This window comes from Ictidomys tridecemlineatus, chromosome 10, assembly GCF_052094955.1.
Source record: "Ictidomys tridecemlineatus isolate mIctTri1 chromosome 10, mIctTri1.hap1, whole genome shotgun sequence".
NCBI classification, from domain to species: Eukaryota; Metazoa; Chordata; class Mammalia; order Rodentia; family Sciuridae; genus Ictidomys; species Ictidomys tridecemlineatus.
In genome coordinates, this window is record NC_135486.1 from 1,493,048 (window position 1) to 1,513,682 (window position 20,635).

The window sequence follows — 20,635 nt, forward strand, 5'->3', positions numbered from 1 at the left end:
CCTGCCTCACCGAGAAGGTACCACGCTGGCCGGAGGGGCCTTCCCTGGTGGCCTGGAAGCTGTGGTGACCTCGGGCTCCACAGGGGTGAGACCGGAGGCCTAGGAAGCCGAGCTGGAGGTCAGGCACGGGTTGGAGAGGTTTGGGTGAACGGCTGGGAAGACGCCCCTGAGTCCGGCTCCACTGGCTCTCCTCCTCTGTGAACTGCTCTCTCCCACCTCTGAACCGTACCACCGTTGCACCCCACCAGGGAAGGGGGCCACAGCAAAGCTGAGAGGAGAGACAAGAGTTTTGGTTTACACGCCCATCAGCCACAGTGCTTGCATGAATTATTTAGAAAAATAATCATCTGCTCACTCCACACCCACAGGGAGGCTGGGAGAGAGAATTCTGAGTTGTAAGTTGGAAGACCACAGGCCACGGGAAGGCTGGACCCCCATGTGAGGCTCTGAGCAGGAGCCTACCCCAGCACCGCTCAGGTCTGTCCATCAAGGGGCACTGCTGGGACATGCAGCCTGCTCCTCGTGGGAAGGCCAGGAGAAGGAGCCGCAGGCCACCTGGACAAGGCCAGGAGAGGGCAGGAGGTGGTCACCTCAGCGTTCCCCAGGCCATCAGCATGCTGAGCAGCAGCTGGAGAGCACAAGTTGGAGAAGGGAGAGCCCGAGAGAGCCCCTGCCTGTGTCCTGGGCCCTGAGGGGCTGGAGGAGCAGCCACCCTTTCCTCTAACCTGCCCACCCAGATCAGCCCAGGGCCGCAGAACAGGAAGACCACACGGAGAGACAGAGGAGCACACTGAGGTCCCCGGTCTCGAAAGGGGGCACACAGGGGAAGCCAGTGCACAGACCAGAGGAGAGGCGGAGGCCTCGGCCGGGCCTCACAGCAGGCGCAGTGATGACCAGGAATGCACAGCTCTGCCCATGGACGGCAGTGTGTGTCTCGGCATGGACACCTGCAGACTGCCCAGGCGAATGTGCTGCCCTGGGAAGGTGCCCTGCCGAGCTGTGTGCCACCCTACGGAGAAGGACCAGCCGGGACCCTGGAGTTGGCCGACTTTCAAACCCAAGGGCTGCACCTATTCCAAGACCAAGGTTGCTTCTCAGGCAAAGAGTAAGTCAGGAACTGAGGAGAAGGCTGCTGTAAAGCACGACACGCACTTCTAAGCCCCAGGGAAGTGACGTCAAGTCAACACCACTGGACTGGCAGCCAGCTGTGCCGGCAGGGCCCCAGGTTCGACCTCCAGCACCACAAAAATAAAATTCATGCCTATGACGTTCCTCTCCTGAGGTGCCAGGGACAGTGGCCATTAGGCTACAGAGCATGGTCCATCCTGCCCAGGTTAACTCAGTCCGTGGAGCAACCTGAGCAGGTCTGCTGGACTTGGGTCAGCACTCAGATGACAAGCAGGCTTTGCAAAGTGCCTTCACCCCAGCAAGGCCAGTGGTGGCGTGACAGTGACACTGGTGAGGACCACACACACTGGAAGTACAGAACCCTGGGGGTAAAGAGCACTGAGTCCCCACTCAACACACCCACGCAGGTCGTGGGGCAAGGTTGACATGTGCTTCTCTCCCAGCTGGGCCTCAAGTCTCCACTGCCTGACACCACCGAGGCTACATTGACCCCCTCCCCTGGTGTGGCCCACACTGACCCCCCATCCCTGATGTGGTCCACACTGACCCCCCATCCCTGATGTGGTCCACACTGACCCCCTATCCCTGGTGTGGTCCACACTGACCCCCTATCCCCGGTGTGGTCCACACTGACCCCCTATCTCTTGTGTGACCCACAATGACCCCTCATCCCCGGTGTGGCCCACACTGACCCCCTATCCCTGGTGTGGCCCACACTGACCCGGGGTCCCTGGTGTGGCCCACACTGACCCCCATCCCTGCTGTGACCAACACTGACCCCCCTGCCCCGGTGTGGCCCACACTGACCCCCATCCCTGGGTGTGCTCCACACTGACCCCCCATCCCTGGTGTGGTCCACACTGACCCCCCATCCCTGGTGTGACCCACACTGACCCCCCATCCCCGGTGTGGTCCATACTGACCCCCCATCCCCGGTGTGACCCACACTGACCCCCCATCCCTGGTGTGACCCACACTGACCCCCCATCCCTGGTGTGACCCACACTGACCCCCCATCCCTGGTGTGGTCCACACTGACCCCCCATCCCTGGTGTGACCCACACTGACCCCCCATTTCTGGTGTGGTCCACTCTGACCCCCCATCCCTGGTGTGTTCCACATTGACCCCCTGTATGTGGCCAACACCTGAACGCACACCAAGCACTAAGCCTCTGAGCCCCTCGCCTGCCCTCAGCAGGCCTGCAGACCTGGCCGTCTGGGGCTGGGGGGGTCGCCCTTCCCGTGGCTAGGTCTAGAAACCCCAGCCTCTGGCCCCTCCTCTCCCCCACCGACACCCAGCCTCCCGGAGCCCAGGTCTCCTTCCTGCACAGCACACCAAGAGCCCCGCCCCCCAGGAGCCCAGGTCTCCTTCCTGCACAGCACACCCAGAGCCCCGCCCCCCAGGAGCCCAGGTCTCCTCCCTGCACAGCACACCCAGAGCCCCGCCCCCCAGGAGCCCAGGTCTCCTCCCTGCACAGCACACCCAGAGCCCCGCCCCCCAGGAGCCCAGGTCTCCTCCCTGCACAGCACACCCAGAGCCCCGCCCCCCAGGAGCCCAGGTCTCCTCCCTGCACAGCACACCCAGAGCCCCGCCCCCCAGGAGCCCAGGTCTCCTCCCTGCACAGCACACCCAGAGCCCCGCCCCCCAGGAGCCCAGGTCTCCTCCCTGCACAGCACACCCAGAGCCCCGCCCCCCAGGAGCCCAGGTCTCCTCCCTGCACAGCACACCCAGAGCCCCGCCCCCCAGGAGCCCAGGTCTCCTCCCTGCACAGCACACCCAGAGCCCCGCCCCCCAGGAGCCCAGGTCTCCTCCCTGCACAGCACACCCAGAGCCCCGCCCCCCAGGAGCCCAGGTCTCCTCCCTGCACAGCACACCCAGAGCCCCGCCCCCCAGGAGCCCAGGTCTCCTCCCTGCACAGCACACCCAGAGCCCCGCCCCCCAGGAGCCCAGGTCTCCTCCCTGCACAGCACACCCAGAGCCCCGCCCCCCAGGAGCCCAGGTCTCCTCCCTGCACAGCACACCCAGAGCCCCGCCCCCCAGGAGCCCAGGTCTCCTTCCTGCACAGCACACCCAGAACCCCGCCCCCCCAAGGAGCCCAGGCTCTTCCTGCACAGCACACCAAGAGCCCGCCCCCCAGGAGCCCAGGTCTCCTTCCTGCACAGCACACCCAGAGCCCCGCCCCCCAGGAGCCCAGGTCTCCTCCCTGCACAGCACACCCAGAGCCCCGCCCCCCAGGAGCCCAGGTCTCCTTCCTGCACAGCACACCCAGAGCCCCGCCCCCCAGGAGCCCAGGTCTCCTTCCTGCACAGCACACCCAGAGCCCCGCCCCCCAGGAGCCCAGGTCTCCTCCCTGCACAGCACACCCAGAGCCCCGCCCCCCAGGAGCCCAGGCTCTTCCTGCACAGCACACCCAGAGCCCCGCCCCCCAGGAGCCCAGGCTCTTCCTGCACACTAACCCACGGCCCCTCTTGCCCCCACCCACTGCGCTCCTCTCTTACATGCTTTATTATTTTTCTTTTGTACGGACACAGGACTTGTGCGCATCTATGGGGCACTCTCCCACCGCCCTACACGCGGCCAGACTGCTCCGTCCACACCATCTCTCACCCAGGACCTCTCAGTGGTCTCCCGCTGGCCTCCCTCTTCCACCTGGCCTTGCCTGCAGCCTACGCTCCACGGAGTCAGGATGATCCTTCTAAGTGCCAGTGGCCACGTCGTCCTCTGCTCAAAGCCCTGGGGGCTCCCTCTCACTGGTAAGATCCGAATCCCGGATCTCCCTGCTGGCTGCTGCAGGGGCCAGCCAGCTCCGGCCTCAGACTCTGCCCGGTGGCCCCTCTGCAGCTGCCCTTGGCACAGACATCCGTGGCCAGTGTCCTGCTTTGCCAATGGTTTGCCTAAGTGTTCCCTTTAAAGTCAGGCCCTGTGGAGTCCCCATCTGAAACTGTGAACGCTGCTCCTCATCCTCCACGCCACCTCCCCACCTGCCGGCATTTACTAAGCTGCGTGTTTACTGCTGCTTCACCTCTCCTTGCACCAGGACATAAACTCAAAAATGGCAGGGTTCTCCTCCTCCTCCATTTTTATTGTTCTGTTTTATGTGCTCCATGTCCCAAAGCCACTGCTAGCCCGCGGGCAGGCACTCGGTCAAATTGCAGGAGCTAATGAGGGGAGAACAGGAGCACAGCACTTGCCCTGGGCTTGTTCTGGCCCAAACCCCTCCTTTAGGTTAAGAAGCCACACCTTGTATCCCAGAAGATGAAGTGATTTGTCCAAGAAACCACAGGGAATCGGCTTCCCGCCTCCCAGGTCTGCTGCTCCAGCACAGCACCTGGCTGTTGTCCTCCCTCTGGAGACAAGCCTGTACTCGTGGCCCACGGCAGACCTGGCCCTGCCCCATGCCCGAGGCACCTCCCCTGGCGCCCTCCTCCTGGGTTTAAAGGGGACACCCTGCGGCAGGACATGGCAGGGCTGGGCTGCTCTGAGCTGGAGCTGGGTGGACGCAGCCCCTCTGGGGTACTTGCCGCCTGGTCTTTCCACCCTGCCTGGTGCAGGTCTTTCCACCTGCTGTATACGCTGTACCCGTCCCTGGGGTGAACCCAGGCTCTGCCCACCCAGTCTTCTGCACACACAACTCCACCGCATGCACCTGCTGTCCCGTCCTCCTTCAGGGCCGCTAATCAACACTAATCAAGCCATTTTCATGAATAAGGAGGAAGCTGGGCGGGACAGCACTGACCAGGGCAGGGGGGGCGCTGGTGTCCTGGGGTGTCATGTCCTCGGTATCACAGACTCTCCGTGGGGCTTGGGAAGTCACGTGCCCCTCCTGTGGGGCATCCCTAAGTTGGTGACCGTCACAGCACACTCTGCGTGGGTGGAGCCTGCAGCCGACCTGGTGGAAACCCAGAGGTGTAGGAACGGCCGGTCACCCCGCCGGCTCTCCTCCGGGGGCTGCTTGGCTGTGATTTCATCTGAGTCAGCCGAGGACCGCGGTCACTCGGCTCCCTGAGATGTGCAGACGGGGAAAGGGACCTTCTTCCCTTCAACAGGGCCTTGTCCCACATCCTCCCCGTGTGGCCTGGGGCGCGTCTTCCCCGCAGCCCTGAACAGGTCCTAGAGGGTCTTCTGCCAATTTCGTGGCCGTGGCCCCTGGGAGGGAGGCTGACGCCGGGCAGCGAGGCTCTCCTCCTTCAGAATCCCCTGAAACTGCCGTTTCCTCCTCAGATGCTACTGGGAGCATCAGGTCGGAAAGAATTCCTGAAGGTGTCAGTTTCGGAGCCTGTGAACACAGATTTCAAAGGCAGAGAAAGCACCTGAGGAACAAGAGCCTCAGCAAACTCGAGAGCGCTGGGAGGAGGGCAGCCCAGAAGAGCAGGAGCCCGCCCGCAGGCTCCTGCCGTGGCGCAGGAGCCTCCCAGAGGAAAGCTGGCCTCCGGGAACGAGAGCAGACCCGCAGAGCGCAGCCCGGCTGTCCAGCAGAAGACCCCAGAGGACACACACAGGCTGTGATGGGCAGCCCAGAAGAGGACGCCCAGGGCCATGAGGGACGGGGGAGCCAGGTGCCACCTAGCAGCTCTGCTGTCCCCAGCAGGTTGGCCCCACAGTAGAGTCAAAGGGTCAAAGGTCACTGCTGTGTTCAATTCCAGCCCCGGGAAGGGCAGAAAGATGGAGAGGTCCCTGCCCAGGCTGCCCGGAGGCTGTGAGCCCAGGCTGCCCCTTACCTGGGAGGCCCCTGGCACCAGGATCTTTTCTATGATTTAGCCCAAACATTTCCCTGAAAACCTTGTGACTGACTGGGTCCTGGAATCCAGCTTAAAGAACCCAGAGAGCTGGGTAAACGGTCACTTTCACCCTCAGAGGTGGGCAAGGTGATCTTCAGCCACCCAGACTGACAGGCCTGGATCCGCGCTGCGCAGCGTGGTCAGGTAATCGTCTCTGGTGACCCATGGTCCTTGTTCTTCACTCCTGAGGTGGAAAGAGGGGTCCGGGCAGGAACTGGACAGCAGATGCAGGCAGCGAAGTAGACACATTTTTATAAAAACCGACACAGTGATGCTGGGAAATCTTTCCTGTCTAGAAACCCTTGGGCTGTTAGACAGGATTTGTTTCTTTTTTCTTCTTGTTTTAAAGGGTACTGGGGACTAAACCCAGGGAAGCTCGACCACGAACAGGGCCTCACTGAGTTTCCCAGGTTGGCCTTGAGCTTACCATCCTCCTGCCCTAGCCTCCCAGGTCCCCGGGACTTGAGGTGAGAAAGAATGAAGCTGGGCCCTGTGTCAACGTGGGTGCAGAACACTGCTTCAGGGAGCGTGAGGCTGAGGAGCACGCCGCCTGCTGTCAGAGAGCTGGAGGTCCAGGACAGCGGCCTGGTGCAGTTCAAAGACCCCAGAGCCAGACAGGCTGCTGGGAGTCCAGGGCACGTCTGCAGGCTTCGCACGCAGAGCGCACACAGCACACAGCGGGCAGGAGGCAGAGAGCCGCTCCAGCCTAACTCACTTCCCCGCTCCATTCGGCCCCTGCATGTGCCCCTGTGCTGGGGGGCCTCGCCTCCATCCAGTCCGTGAATTCATGTTCTCCTCTCTTCCCCAAACACCCTCACGGAGACCTCGAGCACTATTTAATCTACTGTGTGAGCATCTGCTGGTCTCGTCTAGTTGGCACTTAACATGAACTGTCAGAGTCCCTGTCTCATGCTATGTTTAAGAATTAATCAAAACAAACCAAAGACCTAAATGTAAGAGACAAAACTTGAAAACTCTTGGAGAATAACGTGGAAGTAAAATTTCATGACCTTAGCTTGGGTTGTGGTTTCTTAGATACAACACCAAAGCATCAAAGAAAAAAATAGATTTAACTTTATCAAAACTGAATGTGTCATACACCTGATACAAGCCTAGCATTCACAAAGGACTCTCACAACTCAGCCACAGAGATGACCCAACCCAACAAATGCATAAGAATTGGAAGAGAGACTTTTCCAAGGAAGATACAAAATGGCCAAGAAACATCGGAAACACGCTCACATTCAGGAAACTCCAACCACGTGGAGACACCACTCCACACAGACACAGGCACGGCTGTGGTTAGAAAGATGGCCAACAGGGAGTGCCGCAGGAGGCGGGGAGGGACTGGGCAGCTGTGGAGAGACTGGGGCGGCCAGTCTTCCCCGGGAAAGAGGGACTGGTGCAGCCGCGCTGGGACACAGCTGGGAGCTCACTGAACAGTAACGTGCAGGTTACCAGACACCCAGGGACTGTCTAGGCATACGCCCCAAAGAATTAAAAATGATGTTGTACGAGTAGGTGTGGCATCATCATCCAGATGGCCAAGCTGGGGAGACGGTGCACACGCCCAGCAGCAGACAAATGGACAAGACGGTGTGCTGTAGCCATAGGACGGTGAAGGAGGGCAGGCTGGTACACGCTGCAACCTGGGTGAGCCTCAGAAATTCTAGATTTACATAGTAGTTGGCACAATGCTGTGAGTATGCTGAAGCTCCCACACTGCAGGCTTTAGAAGTGTGTTTTCTGGTACACAAATTGCATTTCAGGTTCAGCATATTGGGCTTTCCTGCATAATACTTCCCCTGCACAGTACACCCTTGCACCATGCACCCCCACACAGCACATCACTGCACTGCACACCTCCCCTGTGCCGCCCCTCCACTGCACTGTGTGCCCCCTGCAGAGTACCTCCCTGTGCACCCCCTGCACAGTACTTCCCTATGCAGTACCTGCCCCGTGCAGTACCTCCCCTGTGCAGTACACCCCCTGCACCATACACCCCATGCACAGTGTCTCCCTGCACTGTAACCCCCTCCACAGTACATCCCTGCACAGTGCCTCCCCATCTCCAGCCCCCCCACGCCTGCCCTCCAGCCTGCAGACCCAGGGCCCCAGGCCCATTCTGAAAGGCAGAAACAGAACCTGCACCTCCCCCATGCTTGCCCACAGAGAGGCCAGGCCAGGCCCCTCCGGCTCCAGGACCTCACACCAGCTCTGCTCTCCGGTCATCAGCCACTCCCTCTCCGCTAGATCATTCCAGTTGCCATAAAACACGTGCTGAGGAAGGGCATCTTGTCCTCAAGGTCACCTCCCCTGGAGCCACGTGCTGACCACCGTCCACCCTTCTCCTCCGCACGCTGAGCATACACACAGGGCTGGCACTCGCCACTTCCACCCGCCCTGTGGCTCCCTCTCCAGTAGCAGCCTGGCTGGGCCTCCTCTCTGCAGGGCTCTGCCTGGGCTCCACCTTCTCCCAGGGCCAGCTCTGCCCTCCTGCACCCCGGGTCTCTCCTGGCCGCCAGAGCCCACCTGTCTCTGCACTGCAGTGGGCCAGCCGGACAGCTGGACCAACCAACGGGAGGCAGGCTTTCAGGCGTAAGTGGCGCCCCTGGGGTAGGGCGGCCCCTAGGAGGGCGTTTTGCGGGGCCAGGGGCAGGGGAGTGTGTCTCAGGCACCAGAAGGACAGGCAGTTTCCCTCAGATCTATTAGTACCCACTCCATTTAACGGGTGTTATTTTTCTGGTTTATTTTTGGGTCTATAAATGCTGCCAAGTTTCTCATTTTCCTTGGACATGTGTCCCCCAGCCCTGGGGGTCCTTGCTACATAAAAGTTGATGGCACCCACCTTCCTAACCCCCGGCAAGGACGGGCCTCTAGAGATCCCTGTGGTCTCTTGGGGAGACTTCCTCAGATGGTGACAGTTTTCCATTTGCACAGACCTGGGATTCTGGCCACAGGAACTCTGTGAATGCATCTCTGTTAAATGTCCACCCGTCCCCATTAAGGCTATTTATTGTTCTGTATCCAGAGCAACTAAACCCAAGGCTGCATCTATGCCAAAGACATGAATAAGAATGGAAAAACACGCACAGGCATCCAGATGTTCTTTGGCAATGACAAACACCCCGACATTTGGAGACATCTGGGTGACTGACCGACTTCGCCAGTGTCATCTGGAGGAGGAAGATTGTGCAGACGCAGCGTGATTACATGCAGGGTAATAAACAAGCCTCCACCACCGTCCACAGGATTGCAAGCATCTGGGTGAAAGAGCTGAAGGCTCCAGCCAACCCTCCAAATGTTTGGCATCGTTCAAACAAAACACTGGACGGCAGGAGATGGGCCAAAGGTACACGAAAGAGGCGGGGGGTCCCGGAGCCTTGCTGCCTGCATGAGACCTAATGAGTGTCCAACTCTTAGCAGTGGCAAGTGATGGTCACACTGCACATTCCAGAGCCTCCTCCTCACTGGGCTCTGCAACCTACCCAGTGAGAGGCCTCGGGCTCCCTTGGTCAGGGTCCGGTCCACTCACCCTGTGCAGGAGCTCCGGCAACACCAGGGCCAAAGTCGAACGTCTGTTTCACAATCTAAGGAAGGGGAGGCAGTGCCTACCTCGCTGCCCAGGGGGAAGAGCAGGGTGCCTTGGGAACCAGAGAGCTGGCCTGGGGGTCTGAGAGCCCTGGCAGACCCGTGACCATTTTGGGATGCTGGTTCAGAGTCGCCAAAGCACACCTGAGCAAGACAATGAGAAAAGGGCATGAGTCTTCCCCAAATGAATTCAGCTCTATTACTTTATTGGCAAAGGAAAGAAGCATCCTACACATGGGCAAATGAAGTAAGTGTCGATCTTGGGCTGAAGAACTGTCCTAAGAGGGAAGTTACCTTTTGTGTCCCAGGTGGCTCTTGGCATGGTGACGGCAGCCGCAAGAGTGGCAGTGGCATGGAAGCAAGTACCCCGACGGCAGCATCAGACAGAGTCCACGAAGCTGCAAGAGCAAGCGGCAGAGCAGGCTCGGGGCGCACAGGGGGCACACAGAGGAGGCATGGGGTGCACACCTGCAATACCAGCAGCTCAGGGGGCTGAGGCAGGGGGAAGGCAAGTCCCAGGCCAGCCTGGGCAGCTCAGCAAAACCTTGTCTCAGAATACAAATAAAAAGGGCTGGGTGTGGCTCAGTGGCAGAGCAGCCCTGGGTTTAATTCCTGGCATCACAGCAGAGAGAGAAAGAGAGAGAGAGAGAGAGGGAAAGAGAGGGAGAGGGAGAGGGGAGAGGGGAGAGGGAAGAGGGAAGAGGGAAGAGGGAAGAGGGAAGAGGGAGAGGGAGAGGGAGAGGGAGAGGGGGAGGGAGAGGGGGAGGGGGAGGGAAGAGGGAAGAGGGAAGAGGGAGAGGGAGAGGGAGAGGGAGAGGGAGAGGGGGAAGGGGAGAGGGGGAGGGAAGAGGAGAGGAGAGAACACCTGTGGTAGAGATGGTGAATGGCAGCAGTCCTTGGAAAGGCGAGGCCTGAAGGACCTGCAGGTGCAGAGGAGCAGGCCCGAGGCAGAGGGCCCCTCTTTCCTGGCCATGACCTCAGCCCCAACGTGCCTTTATGTGCTCTATTCCAGGAAAACAAGGATCCTGAGCCAAAGGAAACTTGAGGCATCTTGGTCTGATTTTTTCATCTGGACCATGTTAAGGAAAATGTAATAAAATTTCCACCTTTGAGCTGCCGTGCTAAGCTGTTGGGATGTCTGCTTTCTGGCTCTTCTCCTTGACATTATCTGGGAACAAATGTTTGCTAGAGTGTGAGGAGGGAGTGGAATTTGCAGACCAAAAAAGGGAAAAGACGCTGGACTCAAATAACACTCACACAGAAACATGGAGCACCACCGACAGTTGGTGATCTCACCAGCAGCTCAGCGCTGAGCCTCGTTGTGCCAGATAGCCCTCCGGTTCATGTAAATTAGAAAACCATTGTCCAAAACCAAAGGACTTTCTCCAGAAATGTCTGGCTCTGGATCAGCCATCAAGAGAGCGGGAAGAAGCACCCATCCAAAGGCCCCTTGGATGCTGGGACACACAGCGCCCTGCAGACTGGCCAGCGCCGCAGCCCACTGCGCTAGCCACGTCTCCGACCAGATGCTGGCTTAACCGCCTCGCTGGAGGGGTTCTGTCAACATGCATTGTTTCTGAGAGAAGCTTGAGGCCAGGCGTCTCTAAGTCCTATAATTAGAAAAAGTAAAGAAAGGAGAGCACTGCACAGGGTTCTGACTCACCACTGTTACACAGAGGCCCCCCGGGTGACAGAGACGTGACTCGCACCTATACATGGCTCCGACGTAGGTCCTCACATGCTGAGCCCCATGTTCCCCTCTGCAAGGGCAGGTTTGGACCCTGTGGCCGCAGGGTCCCCACTGACTCTCCAGGGGTGGACAGCTGAGCCACCGTGGGTGCGGCTTCCTCCACGAGCTCCATGCATTCTGCACATTCTAGAGCGTCCTCCGCACTGGGCTCTGCAACCTACCCAGTGAGAGGCCTCGGGCTCCCTTGGTCAGGGTCCGGTCCACTCACCCTGTGCAGGAGCTCGGGCAACACCAGGGCCAAAGTCGAGCGTCTGTTTCTCGATCCACCTAAAATGGGGGGCCTCAGGACTTGCCAACAAAGGAAGGGGAGGCGATGCCATTGTCCAAGACCAAAGGACTTTCTCCAGAAATGTCTGGCTCTGGATCAGCCATCAGGAGAGCGGGAAGAAGCACCCACCCCTGCGCTGGCGGTGTGCGGAAAAGAAGGTGGCGAGGATGGAGTGCCCTGGTCCAGTCTCGGAGGGTGGCCTTAGGAAGTCTGGGTGTGGACGAACGCCGTGTGCAATTTCAGGTATCCACCAGGAGCTCCTCTGTGATTCCCCTGCAGAGCCCTCCTCTCAGGTCCTGTTTACCCACATGTAACTGTGGGAAGACCTGAAGAGGTCCCCGTCTTCCCAGGAGGCAGCAGGTACCAGCAGGGCCACTGCAGAGGTCTTGTTGTCATAGACCCAGGGACCTACAAGCTCACATGTGGCTTCCATGAGAGCATCCTGCATCCAGGGTGGAGTCCAGCCGGGATCTTAGTACCAATGCCACTTCCCCTGTGGCTGCCCACGACGGGACCCCGCGTGGAAACCTGACTCACAGAAACCAACCAGTTCCCTCCCCGAGAACCTGAAGTCGGCCTTGAGAGGCAGGGAGTGGCCCTGCTGTGTCCAGCTGAGCTGAGGTCATCCAGAGTTGGAGTCCCCGGAGACGAAGGTCATGGAGCAAGGCTCAGCTGCCTGGGAGGGGCAGGGGAGAGAGAGGCACAGAGACCACCTCTGCAGACCCCCCAAGCCCCACCAGCCCCCACTCTGGCACCCGGGCTCTCTCTTAGGCTAGGTTTATGTTCATTGTAACTAAGAAACTTCATCCCGTGGGGGTCAGTAGGAAGGAGCGCAGGGTGCCACATTCAGGGGGTGTGCTGAGCACTGCCTAAGTGCCTGTGCTGGGGGGGGGGTGGCACTGAACCCGCCCTACCCCCACCAGCACCACCCAGCACAGGTCTGCACCTGCCTGAGGAAGGGGTGCCCGTTTCAAATCTGCTGGGAGGCGCTGCTGGCTGGCTTCAGCCCCGCGGGACAGCTGTGTGGTTGCAGTGTACCGCCACCCCACGGCTCCGCCAGCACCGCCCTGCCTCCCCCCACAGGGTCTCTCCCCGCCAACCTCAGTCTGCGGGTGCTTCCTACCATCCTCCCATCTTGATTTTCTGCTTAGAAGATTGCACTCCAGGCTAGAATTTCTCAAGACATATTCTGGGAACTTTGTCCAGTGTGATAAATATCACGTGGGCACCCCCACGTGCCCGTGAGCTCCTGGCATGTAAGCCCGAGAAGAGCGGCACATTCCGTCTTCCCCCTGGGAACAGGCAGCGCACACTCCTCGGTGGAGTCTCTGGCGAGTCCTGCAGGTGAGACACCAGCCGACTGGAGGAGGGCCCAAGCTCAGCACTTCCCCCGAAGACAGGCCTTTGTTCCTGTGCAGCAGGCAATTCATCTTCTTCCGCTTGAGACACGTCCTTGGACGTCCCTTTTCCCATCCACTGCAGAGTTCCCACTGCTTATCACTTAAATTAAATAGCACAGGGCACCTTTGTCTTCGCGGTGCCTAACGCAGAAATGCGTCTTACACTCAGCACATGGACGCTTAACGAGGGGGACATGGCTGAGCGGCCTGTACCAGAGGACCATTTTCAAACACTCAGGCTCACACTTGGGGTGTCGGATATCTGTGTGTGGTGTGGGCACAGCCTGGTGTCCGGGTGACTGGCGCCCAGGGCCTCAGCGGCTGCAGGCCCTGGGGTCCTCATTAGCAGAAGAGGCGGAGTGGCCCGCTGCCTCTCCTCTCAGCTTGTGCCCTGTCAGGACTGATCAAGATCTCCCTTGCTCAATTCGTGGGCCGTCATTATTTCAGGACCTGAGATAGGAAGGCAGTAGATTTTATGTGATTAGCTGCTGAGATAAACGTTAATTAGTTTTCAATTTCCATAAAGTACCCCACTGACAGAAAGATTTGTTAAGTAAGTTAATGGCTGTAGATGATTGTTCCAAAATTGGGATGGGGGATGAGGCGCCATGGGGACCAGGGCTGAGGACGGGTGGGCACCAGGCAGGCTCAGCGCCAGACACTAAGACAGAATGCAGGTGGAGGCTGACGGACCGCCCCAGGTCCCAGGAGTCCACACCATCAGGAGGCTTGGGACTGCAGGGGAGGAGGCTCAGCCTCTGAGGAAAAGCACAGTGGAGGCCGACGTCCAGGAACCAGCTGCACTGGCCCCAGTGTGAAGTCCAGAGAAGGCCCGGTTCTGTGTCAGCCCAGAAGACGGGGAGTCCCGGCTCTCCCTCAGGCCCTGCTCCTGGTTCTGAGTGAGCAAGGACAAGAGAAGAGAGCAGCCAGGCCCAGTCAGAGGGTCTCCTGGCCCCTGGTGGCCCAGAAACGGCCGAGGTCCGGGAGGCCGGAACCCTGCTTTCCTTGGCCCACGCACTGGACAAGCCTCCTGCTCTGGGAGCCTCCGCCCATCTTTAGGAGAGTGGAGGGGAGGCAGTGAACCCTCCGTTAAGTCGTGCTGAGACGTTTTTGGAATCCACCCCAGAAACGCTCCAGGCCTCACCAGACGCTGTCTGCAGGGTGAGTCGCTGGCCTAGGACAGGACGGGAAGCCTCGGCGTCCCACGATGACTTCTAACACTGATCTCCACACCCTGCTGCCGCACTCGGGCTTCTCGCCAGATCACGCCAAGCTCTGAGTAACGGGCCACACCCAGCCCTCTCGCACGTCCACTGGGCCCCCGCCAGGCCTCTCCCTGTGCCTGGGGTGGGGAGGCTGCCAGGCCACCCACACACTGTCCTTTCTACTCCGGGAGCGTCAGGCCCCTCCGATCCCTTTTCCTCCAACACCACAGAGTGAACGAAAGTTCCCCAGAAAGACGCCGGCCGACCCCGGCTGGGTCAGTGTGGCCCTCCTGCACCAGCCTCCACCCCAGAGAGCAGGTCAGATCCTCGTGGGACCAGAGCCTCCAAAGCCAGCCTCCAACACACGGGTCCCTGTCCTCACACACGTCAGGCAGCCCCTTAGCCCCCTCCTGCTGGGCCAAAGCACCCGGCTGCTGGGGTGGAGTTTGGCCCACATCGGGAGCTGAGGAATCTGAAGGAAGGTGGTCAGGGTAGGTGTGTCCAGGGGACGGGCCTGCACTCCGTCGCCAGGATTCCGCCACACTCCAGCACTCCTAGCTCAGCCAGGCCCCCGTGGATACCAGAGACCACGGCAGTTCCCATGGAGGACACCTGGAGGACTCTGCTGAAGGCCGGTGCCGGAGGCGTGGGCCCGCATCACCCGTGATTTCCCAGGAATCCTCTTCTTCCACATCTGGGATGAGCACCCGTGTACGGAGCTCAGTAAGGAAGCCCCAGGGGAAAGAGAAATAGGGGAGATCTCCCCTCTTTGCAGCAACAAAATGGAGAGATGGAGGAGGAAGCGTTTCACTAAATCACAGGAAAATTAGCCTTCGTTGCCAGAACTGGTGATTTACAAGGAGCGATTCTTCACCCTGATAATTCACTCTGCACTTAGATCTAGATGTTCGATTTTTTGTAATGGAATTTCTAAAAGTCAAGGAATCTGTGTGAAGCTGAGGGTGGGAACACAGTCTGTCTTCACAGGAAGAGACAGTATCAGGAAAGAGTCTCTTCTTTGTTTGTTTTTATGTCTAACACAAAGAATGGGAAGCCTAAGACCCAGCTGGGGGACCAACAGTGACAGTGCATTCCTGGGCTTCCCCTACTCACGGGGCCACGGGCACCAGCAGAAAGGTGACCCCTTGCCATCCGCCTCCTGAAACTCCCACTACAGATAAGTGACCCTGCGTGACCGCACAGAGCTCACTGAGTGGACGCTTCTGAAAGAGAAACTCCAGGCCATTTTCACACTCGACCTCTTGGTCCCCACTACCCCTGTTATGGCCAGTCTACCTGAGCCCTCTGTCTGGGGGCCAAGGAGCAATGGACGGCTGTGCTGGCCTCATCTGCCCCTCATTCTGAGCACCTTTCTGCACCCCACTCTCCCCCAGCACTCTGACCAGCTTCCACCGTGGAGTATGGTGGACACAGGGCGTGTGGCTCCCCAGGGACCCTAGCAGTCACAGGAGACCGTGTGACTTGGTGGCTCACAGCGGGAAACATGCATCTGGCCTTCCCATGGCTGACCAGGGCTGATAAAGCCGGAGGTGAAGGCCAACAGCACCCTCCCTGTTCATGGAGCCCCGGCACCAGCTGAGTCCCCGGCCCTGCGGCCTCTTCCGAGAGCCCTGACCCGGGGCTGGCTGCAGGGGAGCAGCCCTGGATAGAAGGCGGAAACTCTCAGACCCCTCCCCAACCCACACCTCCACGGACTCCACCAGTGACCAGGACAGTCGTGCCGGCGTACTGGAGCCTCCAGGAAACCCAAGAGGGCAGATGCACTGACTGTTGAACACGCTCCGTGCTGAGGGGGCCCAGGGAGGACCTGGCCGTGCTGAGCCCCTCCCAGACCTCGCCCTGTGCGTCTCCCCAGCTGGCTCCTCCCGAGTCGCCGCCGTCTTTACGACAAACCCGTCGTGGAAGAACAAACCTTTCCCAGGTCTGCGAGCTGCCCTAGCAGTGAGTGAGCTGGAGAAGGAGCGGCACCTCCACCGGTCAGAAGTACAGGGGGCCATCTGGACTGGAGAGTGGCCTCTGAAGTGGGCAGAGGCTGAGTCCCCCACCTGTGGGGCCTGAGGACCTCTCCCAGTCACAGATTGCAGGACGAGAATTGCTGTGGGGGGAAATCCCTCCTCACCTGGTGCCAGGAGCAAGGTGTGAAGAGCAGGTGTGGGTGCTAGGTCAGTGTGGCGACTTGGTGGCGACTCAGAACACAGCAGCCTGTGCAGGAGTGACATCTCAATGAAGCCTCCTTCAGCGGCCCTTTTAAATCTGCCTCCCTGGGTCGTGCCAGAGGACTCGGGGCCAGGGTTCGCTCTTTCTTTTCAAGAGGCAGGAATAAGGTCAGGAGGCTCATTCCTCCGCTGCCTTCATAGGCACTTGCTCCAAGCTGGCCGTGCCCCTCAGCACAGCTGGGCTACCAAGGAGAACCCACATGAGCTCTCCGACTCCAGTTGCTCCCAGTGGACTTAAACGTCTCTCGTCCGGGAGGCTGCCCGGGGGGCGATACATTCCCAGTCTCTGCTGGCTTTGCCGTGAAGCCACTGCTGACCTGGGGCCTGATGGTGAGGCTACTGGGGTGTTTCTTTAAGGGTCTGAACCACGTTTTTGCCAAAACTTCCCCCTGGGGCCTGCCGATGTCCCCTGAGTGAGGCCTGGTACAGTGGGCACACTTGTGGTTCCAGCCACTCTGGAGGCTGAGGCAGGAGGATGGCGAGTTTGAGGCCAGCCTGTGCAACTTGGTGAGACTCTGTCTCTCCGTGGTAGAGTGCCCTGGATGCAGTCCCCAGGACTGCTGTAAGGACACATTCCCTGGTGACGGACGCCCTGGCCTCCCCGACTTGAGGGGGCCTGTCCCCTTCGCTGCCTCAGCCTTCCTTTCTGATTCTGCTCAGCTCTGCACTCGGATCTCTTGAACATTTGAGGAACAAGGAGAACTTGGCCCAGACTCCCTGGTCTCCCGCGACCCCCGCTCATGCGCCAGGACAGGAAGCTGCCGACCACACAAGGAGTGGACATGGAAAGAGGTGATGCCCGCGTCCTGGGAGCCTCTGCCCCTTCCCAGGGCCGGGTGGATGCCCTCCCCTGTGCGCCTGTGCCTGCCCACCTGTCCCCCTCCACCCAGGAGGAGGAAGCCCACCTGTGAGACAGCCCTTCTCCGCTCTGTCACCGAAGGAAGCCTCTCTCCTCAGCTTGTCTCCTCGGGGTGAGCCTCCAGCCTGGGGTCCCCTCGGGGCCCCATCCGCCTGGCTCTGCTGCCCTCCCTCACCCTCAGGCCTGCTCTGTGGCTGCCTGCCCAGGTGCCCCCCCCCCACACACACCCCCACACTCTCCTGATGTGAGGGTGCCCTCTGCTTCTCCTCCGTACGGCTCCTGAGCTGGACGGTAAGGGAGGGAGAGACTGGATGTGGAGAGCCTCCCACTGCAGCTGCGTGGCCCCCTGGAGCTGGCCCTAAGCCCTTCCAAACTCCTAACTCGTGGGATCTGAGGTCAGTGATGCTTACTGGTTGAAGAAGTGACTTTTTGATTGTTTGCCGTACCGGGGACTGAACCCAGGGGCGCTTGCCCCTGAGCCACACCCCCAGCCCTTTTCATCTTTTGACACAGGGTCTCACTAAGTGGCCCAGGCTGGCCTGGAACTTGTGGTCTTCCTGCCTCAGCGGCTGGGGTTACAGGGGTGCAGCACCACCACACCCTGCTGAAGTGGTTTGCTCCAAACAGAAGGCCTCTGATGTCCCCGATACAGCTCAGAGAACCTGGATGACAGCAGAGCTTGGTGGACCCCAGGGCTCATGGTGTCGGCCACTGTGCTGAGCCTGCCCTTAACCTCCTCCATTCCCTGCGAAGCCGGTACTGCTGTGGCCTCACTGTAGAGCTTGGGAGCCAAGACACACTGAGCACACCATGTCCCACGGAGCCCAGAAGCCCATTCTTCACATTAACCCTCTGAAGTCAGAGGCCCTCTCCCGGTCACTGATGGCACCCAGCTGCTGGAATCAGGCAGCAATCTGATATGACGGCAGCGTGCACAGGGGTGCAGCTGTGTCATCCCGTTCCTACCGTGACTGCTTCACCTGGGTTACCAGCCTCGCACTGACCGGCTGCCTGAAGTGTTCCCAACAGTCTACGATGACTTGGCTTCAAAACTCAGAGTCATCGTACAGACAAAGATATGAAACTAGAGCAGCAGACCGTACATTTTATATTTGAGAAGTAAACATCACTAGGAAAATAAACGCAGGTCAGTTTTTTTCTTGCTAAACACCAGCCCAATCCCTTTTTTCTCCACATTTTTTTTTTTTTTTTGGTGCATGTAGTTGCACATCACGATGGGATTTGTTGTTCCATATTCATACATGCACACAGTACGACATTTCCCAACCTTGCCCCTCCTCCCTCCCTCCCTCCCACCCCCTCCCTCCCTTTCCTTTCTCCTCTCCAGCTTCTGCGTATGAGAGAAAACATACGCGTCTGGACCTTCTGAGTTTGACTTGTTTCACTTAACATGATGGTCTCTGGTTCCACCCATTTTCCTGCAAATGCCAGAATTTCCTTCTTCTTTATGGCTGCATACAGCTCCAATATGCACCACATTTTCCTTATCCACTCTTCCATTGATGGACACGGAGGCTGGTTCCCAGGTTGGGCTGCTATGAGTTGTGCCGCTGTAAACATGGGCTGCCCGTCATCACTGTCGTAAGGTCACTTTGATTCTTCAGAGTAAGTTCCTAGAAACCTACCCAGTCCTTGATGGGTCCTAAGAAAGGTGATGTCCTTGGACAGCTGAAGGCATTTCTCAGGTTCCTGAGATGCAGGCAGAAGCATGGTCCACCCTGTGCTGAGGGAGGCTCGGCGCTAACTGCCCAGATCCCCTGGAGAGACACGGGGTGTGTGGAGGCTGAATCCAGGCACTGCTTCCTGGTGGCCCTGGCAGCATGCTCCTGTGCTCTGCAGGGCCGCATCTTCTGATCCAGGGGTCTTTCCATGTTCCCAGGTGGGGGGGGCCCTGTGACAAGACTCCGGGGTTCACGCTGCCCTGCGGTTCACTAGGGCCTGGCCGCCGAGTTGCCAGGCACTGGGGACTCGAGTGGAGAGCCAGGCACAGAAGCTGTTTATCATCAGGATGACACAGAAGCCGAGTTGTGGAGAGCACTTCCAGCCCCCGATTCCTGGTGTCTGCGTGGGGTCTGGCTTGGTAGCCCAGGCGCGGCCAGGAAGCACCCCTGTCTGAGGCACTCCCTGAACTCCCTGTCCAGCCCCTCAGAAGCAGGGTGGAGGGACTCCTCCTTCTCCTCCTCCATCACCTCCCCATGTGGTTTGATCATCCCGTCTGCACCCGGAGGGAACCAATTAGTATGTCACGGGTAAACTCCTCTCTCCCCTCTGTCCATGAAGCAGAAGGACGTTCTGAGAAGTTCCTTTTCCCTCGGCGTCAAGCAGCTGGGCGGTGAGTCCAGCCCAGCGGGAGTGAGGAGGGAATGCCCGTCCCGCTCCTCTCTGCCTCTGCACCACCCGAGCTGCAGCGGGGAGAGGGTGAGGACCAGACCCCTAGAGCCTCAGCTGGACGTGACATGGCAGAGAGTGGGCAAGGACAGGGAGGTGAACACAGGGAGGGGCTGCAGCACCTGATGGGTCACTTGGAGACAGGGCCAGTCTGCAGTGAGGACGGCTGGGGGAGGGGGCAAGCTGTTCTCCATGACCAGTCTGCACCAGTCTGCACTGGGAACAGAGCCAAGGGATGCTCAGGCCACTGTCCCACTGCTGGGCTCACCCTGACCACAGCGGTCAAGGGTCACCTGCCCCTACCCAACCCGAGGGGCAAGCAGGGTAGGCACAGACAGAGGAGCCACAGCAGAGGAGAGGCTACAGAAACGACAGTCTCAGGGTGGAGGTGGCCATGGAGACCTCACAGCCAGAGGGGGACCTAGCCACTTGTCCACTGTCCACAGAGGACTGAGTCCAATGGCTCCTCAGCTCAGTACTGCTTCCCTTCTACAGAGTGGAGTCTGGCTGCCCCCGCCTCGGCCTCAGCTTCCTCCACCACCTCCTCCTCCTCCTCCTCCTCCTCCTTCACCTCTTCCAGCTCCTCCTCCTCCTCCTCCTCCTCACCCTCTTCCAGCTCCACCTCCTCCTCCTCCTCCTTCACCTCTTCCAGCTCCACCTCCTCCTCCTCCTCCTCCTCCTTCACCTCTTCCAGCTCCACCTCCTCCTCCACCTCCTTCACCTCTTCCAGCTCCTCCTCCTCCACCTCCTTCACCTCTTCCAGCTCCACCTCCTCCTCCTCCTCCTTCACCTCTTCCAGCTCCACCTCCTCCTCCACCTCCTTCACCTCTTCCAGCTCCACCTCCTCCTCCTCCTCCACCTCCTTCACCTCTTCCAGCTCCACCTCCTCCTCCTCCTCCTTCACCTCTTCCAGCTCCACCTCCTCCTCCACCTCCTTCACCTCTTCCAGCTCCACCTCCTCCTCCTCCTCCTCCACCTCCTTCACCTCTTCCAGCTCCACCTCCTCCTC

At 59.5% G+C, this 20,635-nt stretch overlaps 2 long non-coding RNA genes across 9 annotated transcripts; one reads left to right on the forward strand and one right to left on the reverse strand.

Moving 5' to 3' along the window:
• Positions 1-5,978: 5,978 nt before the first annotated feature.
• LOC144367090 (uncharacterized) lies at positions 5,979-12,763 on the reverse strand. 7 transcript variants are annotated; one of them, XR_013426306.1, is made up of 5 exons: positions 12,617-12,715; positions 11,208-12,192; positions 9,793-11,108; positions 8,756-9,642; positions 5,979-6,091 (listed from the first exon to the last, which is right to left on the reverse strand). It is a non-coding gene; the product is annotated as an uncharacterized LOC144367090 (long non-coding RNA). The 7 variants fall into 7 exon arrangements; XR_013426302.1 differs by lacking the exon at positions 5,979-6,091 and having other exon boundaries at positions 8,631-9,642; positions 9,793-9,896; positions 10,756-11,108; XR_013426303.1 differs by lacking the exon at positions 5,979-6,091 and having other exon boundaries at positions 8,631-9,642; positions 9,793-10,666; positions 10,756-11,108.
• Positions 9,607-18,385, forward strand: LOC120887400 (uncharacterized). Of its 2 annotated transcripts, none has more exons than XR_013426307.1 (3): positions 9,607-9,745; positions 10,511-17,612; positions 17,731-18,385. It is a non-coding gene; the product is annotated as an uncharacterized LOC120887400 (long non-coding RNA). The 2 variants fall into 2 exon arrangements; XR_005730638.2 differs by having other exon boundaries at positions 10,511-16,688; positions 17,019-18,385.
• The last annotated feature ends 2,250 nt before the right edge of the window (positions 18,386-20,635 follow it).